The 19,342-nt window shown below is 40.9% G+C and overlaps 1 protein-coding gene and 1 long non-coding RNA gene across 3 annotated transcripts in view; one reads left to right on the forward strand and one right to left on the reverse strand.

Moving 5' to 3' along the window:
* LOC142655376 (uncharacterized) overlaps window positions 1-6,352 on the forward strand; it is an 8,708-nt gene extending 2,356 nt beyond the window's left edge. Inside the window, exons 2-3 of the long non-coding RNA XR_012849481.1 lie at window positions 2,876-3,163; window positions 6,028-6,352. This is a non-coding gene — a long non-coding RNA (uncharacterized LOC142655376). The remainder of the gene's footprint in view (window positions 1-2,875; window positions 3,164-6,027) is intronic.
* TLK1 (tousled like kinase 1) overlaps window positions 1-19,342 on the reverse strand; it is a 207,942-nt gene that overhangs the window by 125,524 nt on the left and 63,076 nt on the right. The window lies entirely within an intron of this gene.

A 19,342-nucleotide genomic window follows, 5' to 3' on the forward strand; every position in this document is an offset into this window, starting at 1 on the left:
GCCCTCCACTCACAGTAAAATGGCCACCAGCCCCGCACTCACAGTAATGACCATCAGCCCCCCACTCACAGTAATGACCATTAGCCCCCCACTCACAGTAATGACCATCATCCCCCACTCACAGTAAAATGACCATCAGTCCCCCACTCACAGTATAATGACCCCTCAGTAAAGAGACCATCAGCATCAGTCGTCCCCCCCCCAGTAAAATGACCATCTGCCCCTCTAGTAAAGTGACCATCACAGAGAGAAAGTGTGCTTACTCCTGGGGAAGGAATAAATAAGGAGGTATAAGAACAACAACTCCCAGCATGTCCAGGCTGTTATTAAGGGATATAAGAGGACATTACAGGGAGGGGGTATAAGAGGAGAGAACTACAACTCCCAGCATGTCCAGGATGTTATGTGATAGAGAAAGTTTACAGGAGGAGGTATAAGAACAACAACTCCCAGCATGTCCCGGATGTTATTAAGGGATATAAGAGGACATTACAGGGAGGAGGTATAAGAGGAGAGAACTACAACTCCCAGCATGTCCAGACTGTTATGTGATATCAGAGGACATTACAGGGTGGAGGTATAAGAGGAGAGAACTACAACTTCCGGCATTCCCCAGGCTCCATTTCTCACACAATTGGTAACAAACGAAAGAGAAAAAAAAGACTTACCCTGCACAGCATGGCTCCTCTCCCTCCGTCAGGCTTCTAGTGGGAAGCGGTGGGCGGTACTGGTAACACGTGCACGCGTCATATCTGCTACAACGTCGTTTTTTTTTTGCAGTAGATGAGCAGAGTGTCGCGGCACCCCAGTTGGAACCACTGGCTTAGATGAAAGCTGGTCCTGAATGTCTCTGACACACAATATACAGCGGTCATCGATTTCAGCCGAGCAGTCAGTCCTACAGACCTGACGGATTTAGCTTTGACAGCAAAATATGGCCTTTATATATACAGGATTCATAGAATCTGTATCTCAAAAACTAATTAAAAAAAAACAAAAAACATATTTAACTGGTTGCCGACACAGGACGAGTATGCTCGTCCTGAGCGGCGAGAACTTCGCGCATTAGGACGAGCATACTCGTCCTGTGTGACAGCCGTCTCTGCGCGCGATCGAGAGCGGGGCAACGGCTGTAATACACAGCCACGGCCCCGCTGACAGCGGAGAGGAGAGAAACATCTTCTCTCCGCCGTTAACCCTTTGAACGCCGCAATGAAAGCTAATCGCGGCGTTCAAAGAGAGGGGACTGCACATTGATCGCGTCACAGAAAATAACTGTGACGCGATCAAAGCCCACAACTCATATGGCCAGACAGCCCAGGGTCCATTAAAGGACCCCAGGGCTGTCTGAACATATTTCCTGTTGTTAGGGCATACTGAGGTCTGCCCTAACAACTGACTGTGTACAATCAGTACACAGGCTAATGTACTGGCATATAGATCTATGCCAGTACATTGCAGTTACAAAATCAAAATCAAAATGATAAATCCCTTTATGGGATTAAAAAAAAAAGTTAAATGAATGTAAAAAAAAATTTATGATAAATAAAAAGTAAAAAAAATACACAGAAACACACATTTTTTATAATAAATAAACTTTTTAAAATATAAGTCCCAAAACATGAAATAATATAGACACGACACGACCGTAACAACCTGTACAACAAATGTATAACATTATTTATGATGATCGGTGTATGGTGTAAAAAAAAATAATATTAAAACTGCAGCGGAACTGCTTTTTTTCTGCATTTTCGCCAAAACAAAAATTTAGAGAAATTAAACGATAATGTATTTGTACCAAAAAATGGTACCTACATAAAGTACAACTCGTCCCGCAAAAAACAAAGTCTCATACAACTACGTCATACAAAAAATAAAAGAGAGTTATGAGCGTCGGGATGCAAAGAGGGAAATGTAAAAAAATTGCTCTGTCCTCAAGGCCAAAATTGGCCGTGTCCTTAAGGGGTTAAAAGTTGCATTAAATCACATAATACATTCTTTTATTAAAAAAAATTACTTCAAAAGTCTACACATGCTTTAAAGAAGTTTTCCAGCCACTAAAAATTAATGGCCTATTCTCAGGATAGGCCATCAATAGCTTATGGATCAACGTCCAACTTTCGCTTCACTTCACTGGGAGAAGAAGGCTGCAATTTTTAGTGGCTGGAAAACCCCTTTAAAGAGGCTCTGTCTCCACATTATAAGTGGCCTATCTTGTACGTGATGTGATCGGCGCTGTAATGTAGATTACAGCAGTGTTTTTTATTTAGAAAAACGATCATTTTTGACGGAGTTATGACCTATATTAGCTTTATGCTAATGAGTTTCTTAATGGACAACTGGGCGTGTTTTACTTTTTGACAAAGTGGGCGTTGTGGAGAGAAGTGCATGACGCTGACCAATCAGTGACCAATCAGCGTCGTACACTTCTCCCCATTCATTTACACAGCACATTGTGATCTAGTAAGATTACTATGTGCAGCCACATACACAGACACTAACGTTACTCAAGTGTCCTGACATTGAATATACATTACCTCCAGCCAGGACGTGATGTGCGAGATTTACATCAAGGCAAGCGTACGCTCGTTTTAAATGACAGTTTACAGCGTAATCACGCGAGTAACTCCGTCAAAAATGATCTTTTTTCTAAATAAAAAACACTGCTGTAATCTACATTACAGCGCCGATCACATTATGTACAAGATAGGCCACTTATAATGTGGTGGCATGATTATGTGGACAGGTTAAGCAAATCTTGACTTGTTTTTTATATACCGCCATTATATTCTAAAGTGGTGAATAGAGAATATGTTCATTCATATTGGTTTTTGTGACTAGTGGGGGTCACAACCTAACATCTCTATCTTAGGCATACATATACATTGGGGACAATTTCATAGGAGGCCTATTGTGAAAGAAAAACAGAAGTATCCAGAGGAAATCCAAAGAATAATAGCACAGTAGTTGACTTGAACAGGCCTGAAATCCTTGCCCCAAGGAAGAGCGCTAACTTCTGAACCACTGCATATAAAAAATGAGTAGTATGACATTTGAATGGACGTACCAAACTTCGAAATGGACTTTCCACTGTGCTCTGGTTATGTCCGCACTTTCCATATGGCCATATATTTTCTCCCTGGAAGCATTGCTTCAAGAGGTAAACATCTCTGTAATACTGCATGTGATAGAACATGCCATGGGTTTTTTTTCTCTCAGATTCTGTAGGTCGGCGTATGAAATTGGAGTGTGCAGTATTACGGATCCATGCGACACAGATCAGTAATACCAGTTGTGCATAAGCCCGTACGCTCACATGCTTTATAGAAATATAAATCTCCATAGACATAGAAGACAACAAAATCATTACCAATGTTATCAGCTTATTTAATAATATTCCAGTTATTAGTTTATTTTGCTTTTTGGGTTTTATGACTTTAGGAAGTCACCTAAGGCAAGGTTGAGATGAGTGCCCCCTTCTCAGTATAGAGAAGCTGCACATGCAGGGTCATCCCTCTAATCAAACTATTGGAAGCTACAGAAACCTACGAGGGGGTCTCAGTCCCTATTTTTAGCAGAGAGTTGACTATTACCTGCTTTAGGCTATGTAAACCTTTAAAAGTGTTTTATTTTTATTTTTTTATTTTTTTTAATAAAAATGTCAGTCAGTGTGTTTGGTGCAACTTTCAAATTAGTTTCTATTAAAAATTATTTTTACCTTTTAAGATACAGCTGCTCTGTATCCTGCGGACCTGACGGGTTCAGTGTCAGCGGGTCCTGCGTGTCTCTGACACGTAGGATCCACCTGTAATCGATCCCATCTGGGGCCTTAGGCTAGGACGTCGCCGTTTCACGGCGGCCCAGTTTAAGTCCTGCACTGGTGTCCCGTGCAGGCTGGGGCCGGGCTGTCTAATGACAGCCGGGCTCCTGCTCCAACGACCGCGATCGAAGTTTACTTTAATCACAGCCGTTTAACCCGTTAAATGCTGCAGTTAATAGCGACCATGACATTTAACTTGTTTACAGAGGGAGGCACCCATCGGTGGCCCCCAAATGCAATCGCGGGCCTCCGATGTGGTGCCATGGCAGCCGGGAGGCCTGATAAAAGCCCCCAGGTCTGCCCTGGGCATATGCCTATTAGGCCGTGCCAGAGGCACGTCCTAATAGATTGCCTGTCAGATTTACACTAAGGGTATGTTCACACGTAGTCAACCAAAATGTCTGAAAATCCAGAGCTGTTTTCAAGGGAAAACAGACCCTGCTTTTCAGATGTTTTTTTACCAACTCGCATTTTTCGCGCCGTTTTTTACGTCCGTTTTTGGAGCTGTTTTCATTGGAGTCTATGAGAAAACAGCTCCAAAAACGTCTGAAAGAAGTGTCCTGCACTTCTTTTGACGAGGCTGTATTTTTACGAGTCGTCGTTTGACAGCTGTCAAACGACGACGCGTAAATAACAGGTCGTCTGCACAGTACGTCGGCAAACCCATTCAAATGAATGGGCAGATGTTTGCCGACGTATTGGAGCCGTATTTTCAGACGTAAAACGAGGCATAATACGCCTCGTATACGTCTGAAATTTGGCCGTCTGAACATACCCTCACAGGCAATAATGCTCTGGTATACCAAAGCATTATCGCAGCAATCTACAGATCGCATAGTAAAAAGTCCCCTAGTGGGACTAAAAAAATAAGTAAGTAATGTGAAATAAAAATTATTAATAAAAATTCCAGTAAAAAATTATTAAAACCATTTTTTTTCCATAAAAACTGGTTATATTTAGTAAAAGTGTAAAAAAATAAATAAAAGTACACATATATGGTATCGCCGCGACCGTAATGACTCAAACAATCAAGTTAAATTGTGATTTCAACCGCAAGGTGAACACTAAAAAAAACGCAAAAAACAATTGCGAAATTGCTATTTTTTTCCATTGCCCCCAAAAAAGTCATAATAAAAGTTAATCAATAAGTCCCATGTACCCCAAAACAGTACCAATCAAAATTAAGTCTCGTCCCGCAAAAAAACAAACCCAAAAAATCACTACATTGACGGAAAAATAAAAAAATACGGCTCTTGGAAGGCGACGACGCAATAATAAATAGTTTTAGTTCAAAAGTGTTTTTATTGTGCAAAAGTCGTAAAAAAAATAAAAAACCTCTACATATGTGGTATCGTCGTAATCGTACCGACCCATAGAATAAATGTAACATGTTATTTACGCCGCACAGTGAACGGCGTCAATTTAAAACGTACAGAACAATGGGGGAATTTCATGTTTTTTTTCTATCCCCCCCCAAAAAAAGTTAATAGAAGTAAATCCAAAAATGATATGTACCCCAAAATGGTGCCATTAAAAAGTACAACTAATCCCGCAAAAAACAAGTCCTCATACAGCGACGTTGACGGAACAATAAAAAAAGTTATAGCTCCATGAATGCGACTATAGAAAAACGGAAAAAAAATAGCTTGTCATTAGGGCCTAAAATACGCTGGTCACTGAGGGGTTAAGCCCAAAATCCAGACTCTGATATATTATTTGTAAAAATATATTACAAGAAATACCTGGGTAAAGACACATTTTACAATGTAACAACCGCTACAAATGCAGAATGTGCCGCATTCTAATTAATTGTGTGTACAAGGACTGGATACAAAATTCCTTAAAATATCAACAAATTATGAGACATTTCTGTAGAAAATAATATAAAGCAGGTGAATGTGATAACCCAGTCATCTGGGCTAGGTATACATGTCAAGCACTTGAACAATACGACCGCTATGACACCGCACAAATGATAGAAATATTATTCCAACAATGTCAAGGTTTATGATGTTAAAAAAAGGTAGGTTACCATAGCAACACAACGCATACCAGTCATACAATTGCTTTCTTCGCTGCAGGATAACACACAGGTGACGCCCAAAACCACAGCGGGCACAGTGCAGACCAGCATTATATAGCAAAAATACAAGGGCGAGTGTATTATTAGAATCCACAAATATATTGCATTTTCTTTCCTGCAGGACAATTTCCCACTGTGCCTTTCAGTTGAAGGATATCAATAATAAGACGAGAGACCTAGTTCATTACTGCAAAAGGAAGCGATACCCCATCTTAAAGAAGCCCTCCGGGTTTGTGTTTTTCCACTACCCGGTTTGTAAATGTAATGTAGTGTATTATAGTGATGTGTAGTGACTTACCTGGTGCTGTATTGTATGGGCCGTCGTTCCGTTTTTTTATGTAAAAAAAAATGTTTAACATAAAAACTTGTTTTAAAGAGATTATTCCCCCAAAACAACGAATACAAACACTTATCACCTATACACAGAGGGTCCCCTGAATGAACAGAGTGGCAATCACACGTGCACGCTGTCGCTACATTCATTCTCTATGGGACTGCCGGAGACAGCCGAGTGCTGGACTCCACTTTCTCTGGCAGTCCCATAGAGAATGATAAAGTGTCAGAGCGCATGCGAGATCGCTGCTTCGCTTATTCAGGGGACTCAGGACCCCATTCTCTTGATCGGTGGGGGGCCCAACAGTGGGACCCCTAGCGACAAAACACTTACCACCCATCTTGTGGATAGATAATAAGTTGTATTCGTGGGATAACCCCTTTTAACAATAGGGTATCTTCTGATGACACATTCCCGTAGTGTCCAAACATCTTGGCCTTCCAATGGATTTGTAAGAACTGCGGGAATCTGAGTCCATCTACTTAAAAGCACTAATATCATATATTATTTATAATGGATCCAAACTGACATTGACGGACCCCATTGACTTTGATGGGGTCCGTCGGGATTCCGGTATCATTAATGACAATAATAGTACTGCAGACTGTGCTGTTAATAATACCATAAAACTTGACGGAAACACTGATAAGGCTGTGTTCACATCAGCGTTCCTTTATGTTGAGGGTTTCTGTCCGAGGTTTTCGTCGGGTTAACCCCTCAACGGAAAGGCAAACTGAAACCTTCCGGTTCCCTCACCATTGACCTCAATAGTGACGGAAACCTAGCTAATGGATTCAGTTTGTCACCGTTGTGACAGGGTTCCATTGTTGTGACGGAATCCATAGCACACGGGTTAACCCGACGGAAAACTCTGACGGAACCCCTCAACGGAAAGGAACGCTGATGTGAGCAGGCCCTAAATATGATAAATACAAATGAATGCCTATTCACAGCTACCAAGATTTCATGCATTAATAATATGCAATATGCAAAAGAAGAAAAAACGTCATTCTTTTCAGCAGAAAAATGGTTAATCTGGCAAGTAGGAACAATCTTAATAAAAGAGCTGTGATTAAATAGTGACTCATCTAACACAGGGAAGGTTTGCATCTAGCTGTCTAGAGCCCACGCTGGAGGTGACCATGACAGTGCCAAAAGGGCAGTTTAAACATAGCCTACACCCTACTGTTTGCCTTTGGTATAAAGCATAAAAGCAACTATAGTACAGCCAATAAGGCGCAAAACATTAATCAGAAAATGAATCCAATGCTTGTCCATTCTTATTATTCCACCACCCCGTAAGTATTATCTGAAGAGAAACACGGTTCCTCAATGCTACCTGTACAACATACAGAAAAACCTTTAGCTATAAATTTTATTGTCTCATTTGATTTACTGTGATCTGGAAAAGGTAAGGAAAGATAAAACACAGTTTCGCCTCAGAAAAAAGATTGCACTAGACAAATCCCGCAAGCCAGGTTAGGGTACCTTTAAAGGGGTTGTCAAGATCCTCAGGACAGGCCATCAATATCTGATCGGTCGGGGTCTGACTCCCCGCACCCCCGCCAATCAGTTGTTTTTTTAAAAGGCTAGAGCGCTTTACGTTAATGGGAGAAGGCTGTAATACAATGAACCGTTGTTACAAGTGTGGCGGCGATTCACAGTCTCATCAGCGGGAGTGCCGGGAGTCAGACCCCGACCAATCACATATTGATGGCCTATCCGGAGGAAAGGCCATCAATTTTCTGGGACTGGACAACCCCTTTAAAGCAAAAAGTTCACCTTTGAAGAACCTTTGCTTCTATACTAAGAAACTACATTGTCAGATATTTTCTTATATACAGGTAGTACCTGAACTGCTCAGAAAACCTATTGTAATATACATTGTTAGAAAATTATGAGTAAAGGGGGATCCCTCATTCAGAGCCTTCATCAATTAGCTAGAGCAGAGAGCAACTACAAAGAGCATCTCTCGCTCTCTAGAAGACCAGGCATGTTTCTACTGTACATTACATAGCCAGCCAACTTATTTCAATTTAAATCCTGTAATGCTTAATTTCTCCTGTGGTGGCGCTGTAGGAAAATTAAACAATTGCTGCCTTGTTCTCCTGTAAATTATAGCTGATCGAGGGGGGTCCCAGCAGCAGGACAACTTATGATCAGTTTATTGTTTGGGAAACTTTAACAAAAAAGAATTGTAAAAAGTGGACAACCCCTTTGAGAAGTAGAAATTTGACTCAGAGGAAAGCAGCTCATGGAAAATTCAATACCCATACAAGCCTCTTTGTTCTCTCCATTTTTTTTTTTATAATATAGGTACAGTAAACAGCACCTGTATTTCACTGACTTTGCCATGTGTTGGCAATTTGATTTATCAGTGCTGCCATCCCCTATACCCTGAATGGCTCCTTCTCATAGAAAGATTCAGGTAATAAAAGTACATTGGTAAACTGCTTATCATGCAATTTCTACTATGCAAAAGGTGGTACAACAAGGATGAAACTTTATGCTGCAAAAGTTATTGTTGTGAATCATATGTATTGAGGTCAACTAATATAGGTGATACACAGCAACCAATTCACCTGATAATACGGTCTCAACAACACAGTGACAAAGGGTCGTTTAAATCTGTAATTCACTTGTCACGCTTGAATCCTTGGGATCGTTGTGCAGGCGGATATAATATTTATTTACACATGCAAGCTTAAGACTATGTCAACTTTTGTAGCATTTTTTTATTTTTATTTAATGTATGTGTTTAGTGTTCATAAACTATTTTTTTAATAGACCTTTATTAAACCTTTTGTTTAGATTTGCGCTGCAGCTTCTATGTATCCACCACATATAGATGCTGCATAACAACTCTGTAAGTCCCCATGTACACGACCGTGCCCGTAATCACAGTCCGCGATTATGGGCTGCAGGCAGTCATCCGCATTTGCGGTCCGTGCTCCCATTATAAAGTATGGGAGCACGGGCTGTAAAATTAAAAAAATAGGACATGTCCTATTTTTTACGGAGGGTTTCTAAATATACGGGAAGGTGTCCGTCGGCCATAGAAATAAACGGGTCCGTAATTACGATCCATAATTACGGACGAAATCTACGGTTGTGTGAATGGGGCCGAAGCCAAATCCATCAGTCATATGGAGTGACGGCTCGACTGACAAGGGCTCCCGTGTGCTGGTAACACACAATATAACCCTAATACTGATCAAATCTAAGTTGATCAAACTACACAAAAATTTGAGCAAATGTCTATTAGAATTTTTTTTTATAAACACTAAACACATACTTTTTTTGTATATCTTCCTTATTGAATTTCAGTAGTAAAGTTAAAATACACATATAAGTTACTTTTCCCGTATCACCATCCTCTCCTCCTATTACCCTAGTTAAAGCATAAAAAAATATTAAAGGGGAAATTTTTTTTAAAATAATCAAGTAACTCTAACTTGACACCAGAAACCAAAGACCCAGTTCACACAAGAGCGTTTTGGCGCTGATTTTGAAGCGGGAAACCGCGTCAGAAACAGCACCAAAAAACAGGCGGAAACCCCCCATTGATTTCAATGGGAGGCATAAGCGTTTGTTTTTCCCAGGCGGATTTTAGCCGCTTGGGGGGAAAAAAAAAGCGCCATGTCCTTTCTTGCAGCGGTTACGCCTCTGACCTCCTTTCGAAATCAATGAGGCAGAAAAATCCTGAGGTTCTCGTTTCCGAGCATTTTTTGCCCGCGGTACTTGCATTAGCTGCAATGGCCACGGGCGAAAAACACCACGAAAACCGCTGCAAAAAAAGCGCAGGCAGGTCAAAATATGCCTCAAAATTCCTGAGGGAATTCTTCCTGCAAATAACTCAGTGTGCACTAGGCCTAACTATCAGGAGGATGTATACACTGTCTCTCTTAGGGGGAGTTCACACAGAGTTTTTTGACGAGTTTTTTGACACAGAAACCGCGCCGCAAAACGAGCCAAAAAATTGCCGAAAATGCCTCCCATTGATTTCAATGGGAGGCGGAGGCGTTTTTTCCCGCGAGCGGAAAAATTGGCTCGCAGGAAAATTAAGGGACATGCCCTATCTTTGGGCGTTTACGCCTCTGACCTACCATTGACATCAGTGGGAGGCAAACAAAGCGTATTTCGCGGCATGTTATGCCCGCGGCGCTCAATGGCCGCGGGCGAAAAACGCAGCGAAAATCGGCGTGCAGGCATAGGAAAATCTGCCTCAAAATTCCAAACAGAATTTCCATCTAACTATACAACAACACTTGTGAGTTTCCAATAAATATTGCTTCTTTATTACTACTCTGGAACCAAGAACATTACTTTATCTACCGTATTGCATCATTCAGGCAAGGAAGGGGCATTAATTGACATCCAGTTTTTCCTAAGAAAACGATCTATTTTTATTACCATTAGAAACCGTTTTATTGGGCTATCATCTCCCAAAACACAGATCATCGGGTCTGCTGGAATGGATAGACCATATATTTTGCTTAACTGGTAAAAAACAATAATTCCCAATCTTCATCCATTACCTGGATCTCTATTTAAGATCGAGCAGGATAGTGCAACTGAAGTTCCCGATTCGGAAGATCACGAATACGGAACTAATATTATTGAATGCAAGATATAACAGTCATGATTTTAAGTCCGAATTTCATATGTGCAGCATGTACTATCCATCTTATCCATATTAATAGAGTATTTTCCCTAAGTCAATGGAGCCCGAGGCGCTGCAGCCCTATGTCGGATGATCCAATGTATATCTCCAACGGAAGATAGGCATACAGTGGCATACATCACTAAAAGTCTACCAGAGTAAAAAAGGAAAAAACATATACTGCACAGTATACGTTTTCTTACTGTATCCATCTGTATAGAATAGCGCAGTCTACTACGCTATTTTATACAGCAAAAAAAAAAGTATTCTGGCGAATTCCAGCTGGGCATATGCCAAAAGGACACTCTTTTGGGTTAATGGGACCTATGTATACATTTGGCATATATGCAGGGATCTCTTCCGATGCATACACAGAACATAGGGCTGTAATGTGATGTGCGGTATTACCGGGTTGATTAGTGCGGCACTCTAGCCATCAATAAGCGATGGAAACCTGACTGAAGAGCACCCACAGAAGTGTGTACAAAGCCTACAAAATATTCATCCTCTTAGGCCCAATGCACACGACCGTAAAAAGAACTCTGTAATTGCGGACCGCAATACGGTCCGTAATTACAAACCCGTCTGGTTCTAGTGGCCGCAGACACCTTTTCGTATCCCTACAGAAGGGTGTCCGTGCCGTAGAACCATGCCCAAAATTACGGAGCATGTCCTACTTTTCGATTTTTACAGGTCGTGCTCCCATACTTTGTGGGTCGTGATTTTGTGCACGGCCGTGTGCATGAGGCCTTAGGCATCAAAAAGTAGGACATGCGCCATATTTCCCGGTACGGTTGTACGGCACGGACACCGGACCGTAGTGATACGGAAAGGTGTCCGCGGCCAATAGAACCGTGTTGTGGTCCCCAATTACGGAGGTTTTTTTTATGGTCGTGTGCATGGGGCCTTTTCCTGTACAAATTGTGATTAATACAAGTCTTTAGTTTATCAATTCTAAACCTCCAATAGGTGTACAACGTAAAACATGTTGAAGCCGTGACAGTGAAGTGAGGAGTTATGTAATTCTAGTGTGTCCTAAAGTGGAATTGAGATACTGTCGTTGCATAAAGGAGAACTATTCACACATTCCCTGCATCACTATCCCAGAATGGTGTTTATTGCTCATTCTGCTATTTTTAAATGGATCTGTTTTGCTTTAAATAGATTGACTTCTTTTCTGCCATAGTGACAACACTTACGTCTCAGGCTTCTCAAACTGTCACAAAGACAACAAAGGTAATCTTTTTGGATTAAAAAAAAAAAGACAGGGTGACGTTTCAATGAAAAGCTAGAGATCAAACGGGTTGACCACTTTGGACGAGCCTTTTTGTTAGAATGGTCCCCTGAAAATAAGTTGATCACAAGGCTGAATCCCCCAGCGATCAGCTGTACCAAGCAGCAAATGTTTAACCCCTTGGTGACATGTGTTGTACATTTATGGTGCTAGAGCTTTGTAGTTAGCACTGTGAATGTACAATACAGGCATAGTGCTGGTACGGGTGCTGAGCCTGCGCCGATAGAAGCGGGTGTTAGCAGTGTAAAACAGCTGACACTCCGATGTAATGGTCGGGATCGGAGACCAGAAAAGTATTGCAGTGTATTATGTAAGCGATCAAAGTATCACATAGTCAAGTTCCCTAGTGGGAAAAAAATAAAAATAAACTGTAAAAACTGTGAAATAAAATGTTCGGGGAAAAAATATCCAAAGTAAAAATACAAAAAAAAAAGAATTGCTTTATTATGGAAAAATATAAAAACGTACACATAGTTTGTATCACTGCAACGGTAACAACCCATACTATAAAATGAACACGTTATTTATTCCGCACAGTGAACGCCGTAATAAAATGAGAAAAAAAAAAAACAATGGCAGAATTGCGTATTTTGTTCATCCCCCTCCACCCAAAAAAGAATAAAAGATGAATTAATAAGTCCTATGTACCCCAAAAGCGGATCAATGAAAACTACAACTCGTATCTCATGAAGCTCCCTCGACGGTTAAAAAAAAAAAAAAAAAAGATACCAAATAATGGCTTTCAGAAATACACAAAAATAAATGCATTTTTAAAAAAATGTTTTATTGGGTAAAACATAAATAAAACTATATAAATATGGTTTTGCCATATTCGTAATGACCCGCAGAATAAAGTAAATGTGTCATATACACCACACGGTAAATGCTGTAAAAACGAAACCCAAAAATCAATGGCGGCAAAAAAATGTACCGCAAAATGGTGCCGTTAAAAATACAACTCGTCCCGCAAAAAAACAAGCCCTTATACGACTACGTTCCCACAAAAATGTAAAAGTTATGGCTCTCGGAACACTTTAATGAAAAAAAACAAAAAAATACATTGTGTCCTCAAGGCCTAAAATAGCTTAAGAATTACATAGTTCCTATTGAAATCAATGGGCAGTCCGTGTAATGCGAAGGAGTGTTACAGAGTAAGGGCTCATTCAGATGAGCGTGTAACTTGTCCATGTGACGGCCATTAAAACAACGGCCGTCACATGGACACATGTACTTCAATGGAGCTGTTCACACGACCGTTGTTTCAACGGAGCGTGTGAAGGGTCCATGGAAAAATAGGACATGTCCTATTTTATTGCGTTTTCACGCATCCCTCCATGGACCCTAGTCTATGAGGGATCTGTGATAACGCATCCTGCACGGGCGTACCTCGGACAAGAGAAACGGTAGTTTTTCATATCCGAGGTTGCACGCGCTCGTCTGAATGTAGCCTAAGAGAAGCTCTATGTGGTCACTTTCTACTCAGGCTAATTGATGGACATCTCGCATGAAGGACTCCTCTATTAACTCTATGTACTAGTAAGGTATTTTAAAATGGGTTTTCTAAACCAGACAATCCCCAAAGAGTCTTCATGTTTAATACTATAAACAAGAGCTTGTTCACACTGGTTATACTGGTGTGGTTACGGATAAAATGCAGCAAAAATACAGATTGCTAATTTTGTTGTTGTCGTGGTATATTTATTGTAAAAGTTTTTAGCTGTTATTTTTCTTCTGAAACGGCATAAAAAAAGAATGCATGCTTTTTCTTTGTAATTTTACCCCTTTTGTATGTTTTCCAATTGCAGTCAAAAGGTAAAACACCAATAAAAAGTTACAAATAGGAAAACGTGGCTAAAAAGAAATTAACCGCAGAAAATACACTAAGGGTATGTGCACACGATAGCAGGCTTTTACGTCTGAAAAGACAGACTGTTTTCAGGAGAAAACAGCTGCCTCGTTTCAGACGTAATTGCTCCTCCTCGCATTTTGCGAGGCTTCTCTGACAGCCGTAAATTTTGAGCTGCTCTTCATTGAGTTCAATGAAGAACGGCTCAAATTACGTCTGAAAGAAGTGTCCTGCACTTCTGACGAGGCTGTATTTTTACGCGTCGTCGTTTGACAGCTGTCAAACGACGACGCGTAAATGACAGGTTGTCTGCACAGTACGTCGGCAAACCCATTCAAATGAATGGGCAGATGTTTGCCGACGTATTGTAGCCCTATTTTCAGACGTAAAACGAGGCATAAAACGCCTCGTTTACGGCTGAAAATAGGTTGTGTGAACCCAGCCTAACTGTCAAGTGCGTACTGCTGCTGAAGGGGTACTTCCACAACTGTTATATCTATTGATGGATGCAATCAGTGACAATGTATACAAATACAAAAATACAGACCCAACTACAGCATACGAAACTTGCAGTCATGACATCTTTATTCCATCACCAACAGTATCCATACAACATTTCAACCCATACAGGGGTCTTTGTCAAGCACAATCTGTTAGGTGTATAAACATGTATATATATATCGAAGCAATCAATCATGAACCAATCACATACTGCCAAAGAATGACAAGATTAATTACCCACAATGCTTTTATGACCCTTAAAAAAATACCACGTTAATCTATCACGATAACAAATCTCATATATATCATCAGTATTTGTAGTAAAACGTATCAACATAAAAAAGGTCAAAGTACAAATTACACTATCTACCCTAGTCAACATCGTACAAGGATGCAGAAAACAATAGGACTAACGGGGGTTTTACACTGGGCAATTATCGGGCAAACGATCATTCATAGAACGCTCGTTGACGATAATTGCCCTGTGTAAACAGGGCTGCGATCAGCAGATGAAAGAGCAAACATTTGATCATCTGCTGGTCGTATCGTTCTAAAAAAGTTAAATATTATCGTTGTCGGCAGCACATCTCCCTGTGTAAACAGTGGGACACGCTGCCGACATGATAATAATGTATGGGGACGAGCGATCGGAGTAACGACCGCTCGCCACCATCCATAGCTCCTTGTGACAGGAGAAAACGAGTGCTAATCAACGAGCTGTTTCGTTGATCAGCGCTCGCCAAAATCGGCCGGTGTAATAGAGCCTTAACTTTTGTACTGTAGGGAATCTAATAGGTAAATCCATTTACCTCTTTTTTTCAAATGCTCCTGTCCTCCAGGTCGTGGTGGTGGAACACAGTCAGCAACTCTATATCTGAGTTTGCTGGTCGTATGTAATGTCTCCAAAAACCCGCAAAAAAAATGCAGGGCCATTGTCATTTTGAATACAGACAAGTACGTTACAAAAATTAGCCAATTGAGGACCACTAAAGTATACAGAAAATCGGAATAGGATCCCACGCCAACAGGTAATATAGATAAAAGAAGAAGCAACACAGAATAGGATAATTGATAAAAAGTTGTCTAATTATTTAGTGGCGACTTTCACGGTTGTCACAATATGATATACACTTACTAAGATTGCATCGGGCAGTCTCACATTTTATCAAAATTGTTTACTTTTTAGATCAAATAGTTAGAGCTTTAAACTCTAATGATAGATCTTACATACAAGATACATCAGGTTTCTTGCTGACAATTGCAGCAGTTAGAATACCATGTAAAATATATTTTGCCATCTTTTGATGTGGTATCTTTATATAACTTTAATAGAACACGACACGTCTGGAAGCAGAAGAAATGGCACTCACCAGCTTAGAAATGGCCCCAGGTTGTGCACAATTTGTCCTTACACTGCTAGGTTTCACCTTCCAGAACAATTATTGCTTGCTTGGAGATGATTTTTACCTGCAGTGTAGGGGATGGCCTTGGGGTGCAATATTGCCTCTACATATGCTAAAATCTTTATGGCCACCCTCGAAAACAAATTTATGTACACCTCAACATTCTGGGAAACTTTTCTGATCTGTTGGAGGTACATTGATGAAATTTTTGTGATCTGGACTGGAGACCTCCAGTTATTGAATGATATTTACCCCAATTTACACTCACTTAGGGCCTGTTCACATCCGCGTTGGTTTACGTTCGTGGGTTCCATTGCAGCTTTCCGTCAGAGGAACCCATGAACGAAAGGCAAATGGAAACCATAGCTTCTGTTTGCATTACCATTGATTTCAATGGTAATATTTCTGTTGCAAATGGTTTCCGTTTGTCTCCATTTGGTAAGGTTTCCGTTTTTATTGGCAGAAACAATAGCGTAGTCGACTACTCTAAAATTTACGCTTAAAAAATGGAAACCTTACGGAACGGAAACAAACAGAAACTATTTGCAACGGAAGAATTACCATTGAAATCAATTGTAATGCAAACAGAAGATTTGGTTTTAATTTAGCTTTCCGTTCATGGGTTCCTCCGACAGAAAGTTGCAACGGAACCCATGAACGGAAACCAACGCTGATGTGAACACAGCCGTACTCCGACAAGTAGATACAATTTCTGGACACATTGATTAAAATTGATGGTGATCAATTACAAAAATAGATCTCTTTGTAAAGCCCCCAGACAGAAAAAATCTTTTTTCCAAAGTAATTATTCAAAGGGCATGATGAAATCGCTGTTCTGGAGCAAGTTACTAATAGTTAGGTGTATCGTAAGTGACGAGAGACATTCATATTTCCTCTGATCCTATTACATAGGAGATTAGGAATTGAATGGACTAGTTAGTAAAATCAAATATAGGCCCGTTTGAGGGGCCTCAAACAAATGTATTTAACCCCTTAGTGACCAGCCCATTTTAGGCCTTAATGACCAAGCTATTTTATTCGTTTTTCTATAGTCGCATTCAAAGAGCTATAACGTTCTTATTTTTTCGTCTACATAGCTGTATGAGGACTTGTTTTTTTCGGGATTAGTTGTGCTTTTTAATGGCACCATTTTTGGGTACATATAATTTTTATATTAACTTTTATTAACCTTTTTGGGGGGGATTATAAAAAAAAACTGAAATTCCGCCATTGTTCTATGCGTTTTTAAATTGACGCCGTTCACTATGCGACGTAAATAACAGGTTACCTTTATTCTATGGGTCGGTACGATTACGGCGATACCACATATGTAGAGGTTTTTTTATGTTTTACGACTTTTGCACAATAAAAACACTTTTGAACTAAAATTATTTGCTTTTGCATCGTCGCTTTCCAAGAGCCGTAATTTTTTTATTTTTCCATCAATGTAGTGATTTTTTGGGCTTGTTTTCTGCGGGACAAGACGTAGTTTTGAATGGTACTGTTTTGGGGTGCATGAGACTTATTGATTCATTTTTATTATGACTTTTTTGGGGGGCAATGGAAAAAAATTGCAATTTCGCCATGGTTTTTTGCGTTTTTTTTTTACGGTGTTCACTTTGCGGTTTAAATTACATATTAACTTTATTAATGGAGTCATTACGGTCGCGGCGATACCACATATGTGTACTTTTTTTTTTTTTTTACACTTTTACTAAATAAAACCACTTTTTTTGGAAAAAAAATGGTTTTATTTATTTTTTTACTGTACTTTTTATTAATAATATTTATTTCACTTTGATAACTGATTTTATTAGTCCCACTAGGGGACTTTACTGTGCGATGTTCCGATCGCTGCTATAATGCTCTGGTATACTTCGTATACCAGAGCATTATTGCCTGTCAGTGTAAATCTGACAGGCAATCTGTTAGGACGTGCCTCCGGCGCGTCCTAACAGGAATATGTCCAGGGCAGACCTGGGGGCTTTTATCAAGCCCCCGGCTGCCATGACACCCCATCGGAGACCCGCGATTTCATTCGCGGGCCGCCGATGGGTGACAGAGGGAGCGCACTCCCTCTGTAAACAAAGTTAAATGCCGCGGTCGCTATTGACGGCGGCATTTAACGGGTTAAACGGCCGCGATCGAAGGGCGTTGGAGCAGGAGCTCAGCTGTCATCAGACAGCAGAGCCCCGGCTCCTGCCTGCACGGGAGACCCGTGCAATACTTAGACTAGGCTGACGTGAAAAGGCGTCAGCCTAGCCTAAAGCCCATTAGTGACCGACGTAAAAAGGCGTATTAGTGGTCACTAAGGGGTTAAAGAGTTATTGTCGTTTCATAAAACTTTTAAAATGTCATAGTGAAATGTCAGAAGTTTTGATCAGTGGGGGTCCGGTTACAGAGATGAATGTGGCAGAAACACTCAGCGCGCAGTTCCCCTTCGGATGTGATGGGATCACTTTGGCTTTTCACAAAGATATAGGGCTGAAGACAGGCCAATAGACTTTTATAAATATAAGGAAGAAGGAAAAGGCTGGCACTGTTGAACCAGTAAATATTTTGATTGGAGTATTTCAATGGCCTTTACTAATGGATCTCAGCAGTCAAATTGCCCCGGAGGTGCTCATCGACAAGTATAGCAGAAACAACTAGATATCAACAGATAGAAAGTATCGAGGCACTCACCGACTTGGCAACAAATTTCTTTATTCAGGATCTTGGTCAGGATGTGGAATTAGCCTACCCTTGTACGTTGGGGGCTTTCCCGACGTACACGGTACACATAGGGCAATAACATGATGTGAATGGGGCCTGACAAAAGGATGTACTGCTCACAAAAAAAACATTTGTGTTCAGAACTATGACATTCTTTCTATTTCCTAAACATGCTTTCCTTAAAAAAGTGTTTTTTTTGGTGAAAAATACAAGAGAAACACAAAGGGAAGGAGAGCGATATACTTCCTATGTAGCACTGTAATTGACCAGTGTGAGCTTAGGATGGAGGAATGGGGAAATGGAGATACGCAGACCTTATTCCTACTACAGAACCAAAGAAAAGTCTTTTAGGCCGATCAAATATGGGTGATTACCCTAGAGCAGGGGTCTCAAGCACGCGGCCCGCGGGCCGCATGCGGCTCCTGGGGCTGTCATCTGCGGCCCGCGGGACACAGAGCAGCTAGTATCGGCTCTGCTCCAAGACTCTGGAATTCCCTGACATCGCTATTCACATATGAACAGCGATCTCTGGGGCTTCCCCAGAGCCGGAGTCCCGAGCAGAGCGCTGGTGTCGGCTCTGCTCCTGGACTCTGTGGAATTCCCTCACATCGCTGTCCACATATGAACAGCGATGTCTGGGGCTTCCCCAGAGCCGGAGTCCCGACCAGAGCGCTGGTGTC

The sequence above is a fragment of the Rhinoderma darwinii genome, chromosome 6 (assembly GCF_050947455.1).
Source record: "Rhinoderma darwinii isolate aRhiDar2 chromosome 6, aRhiDar2.hap1, whole genome shotgun sequence".
NCBI lineage: Eukaryota > Metazoa > Chordata > Amphibia > Anura > Rhinodermatidae > Rhinoderma > Rhinoderma darwinii.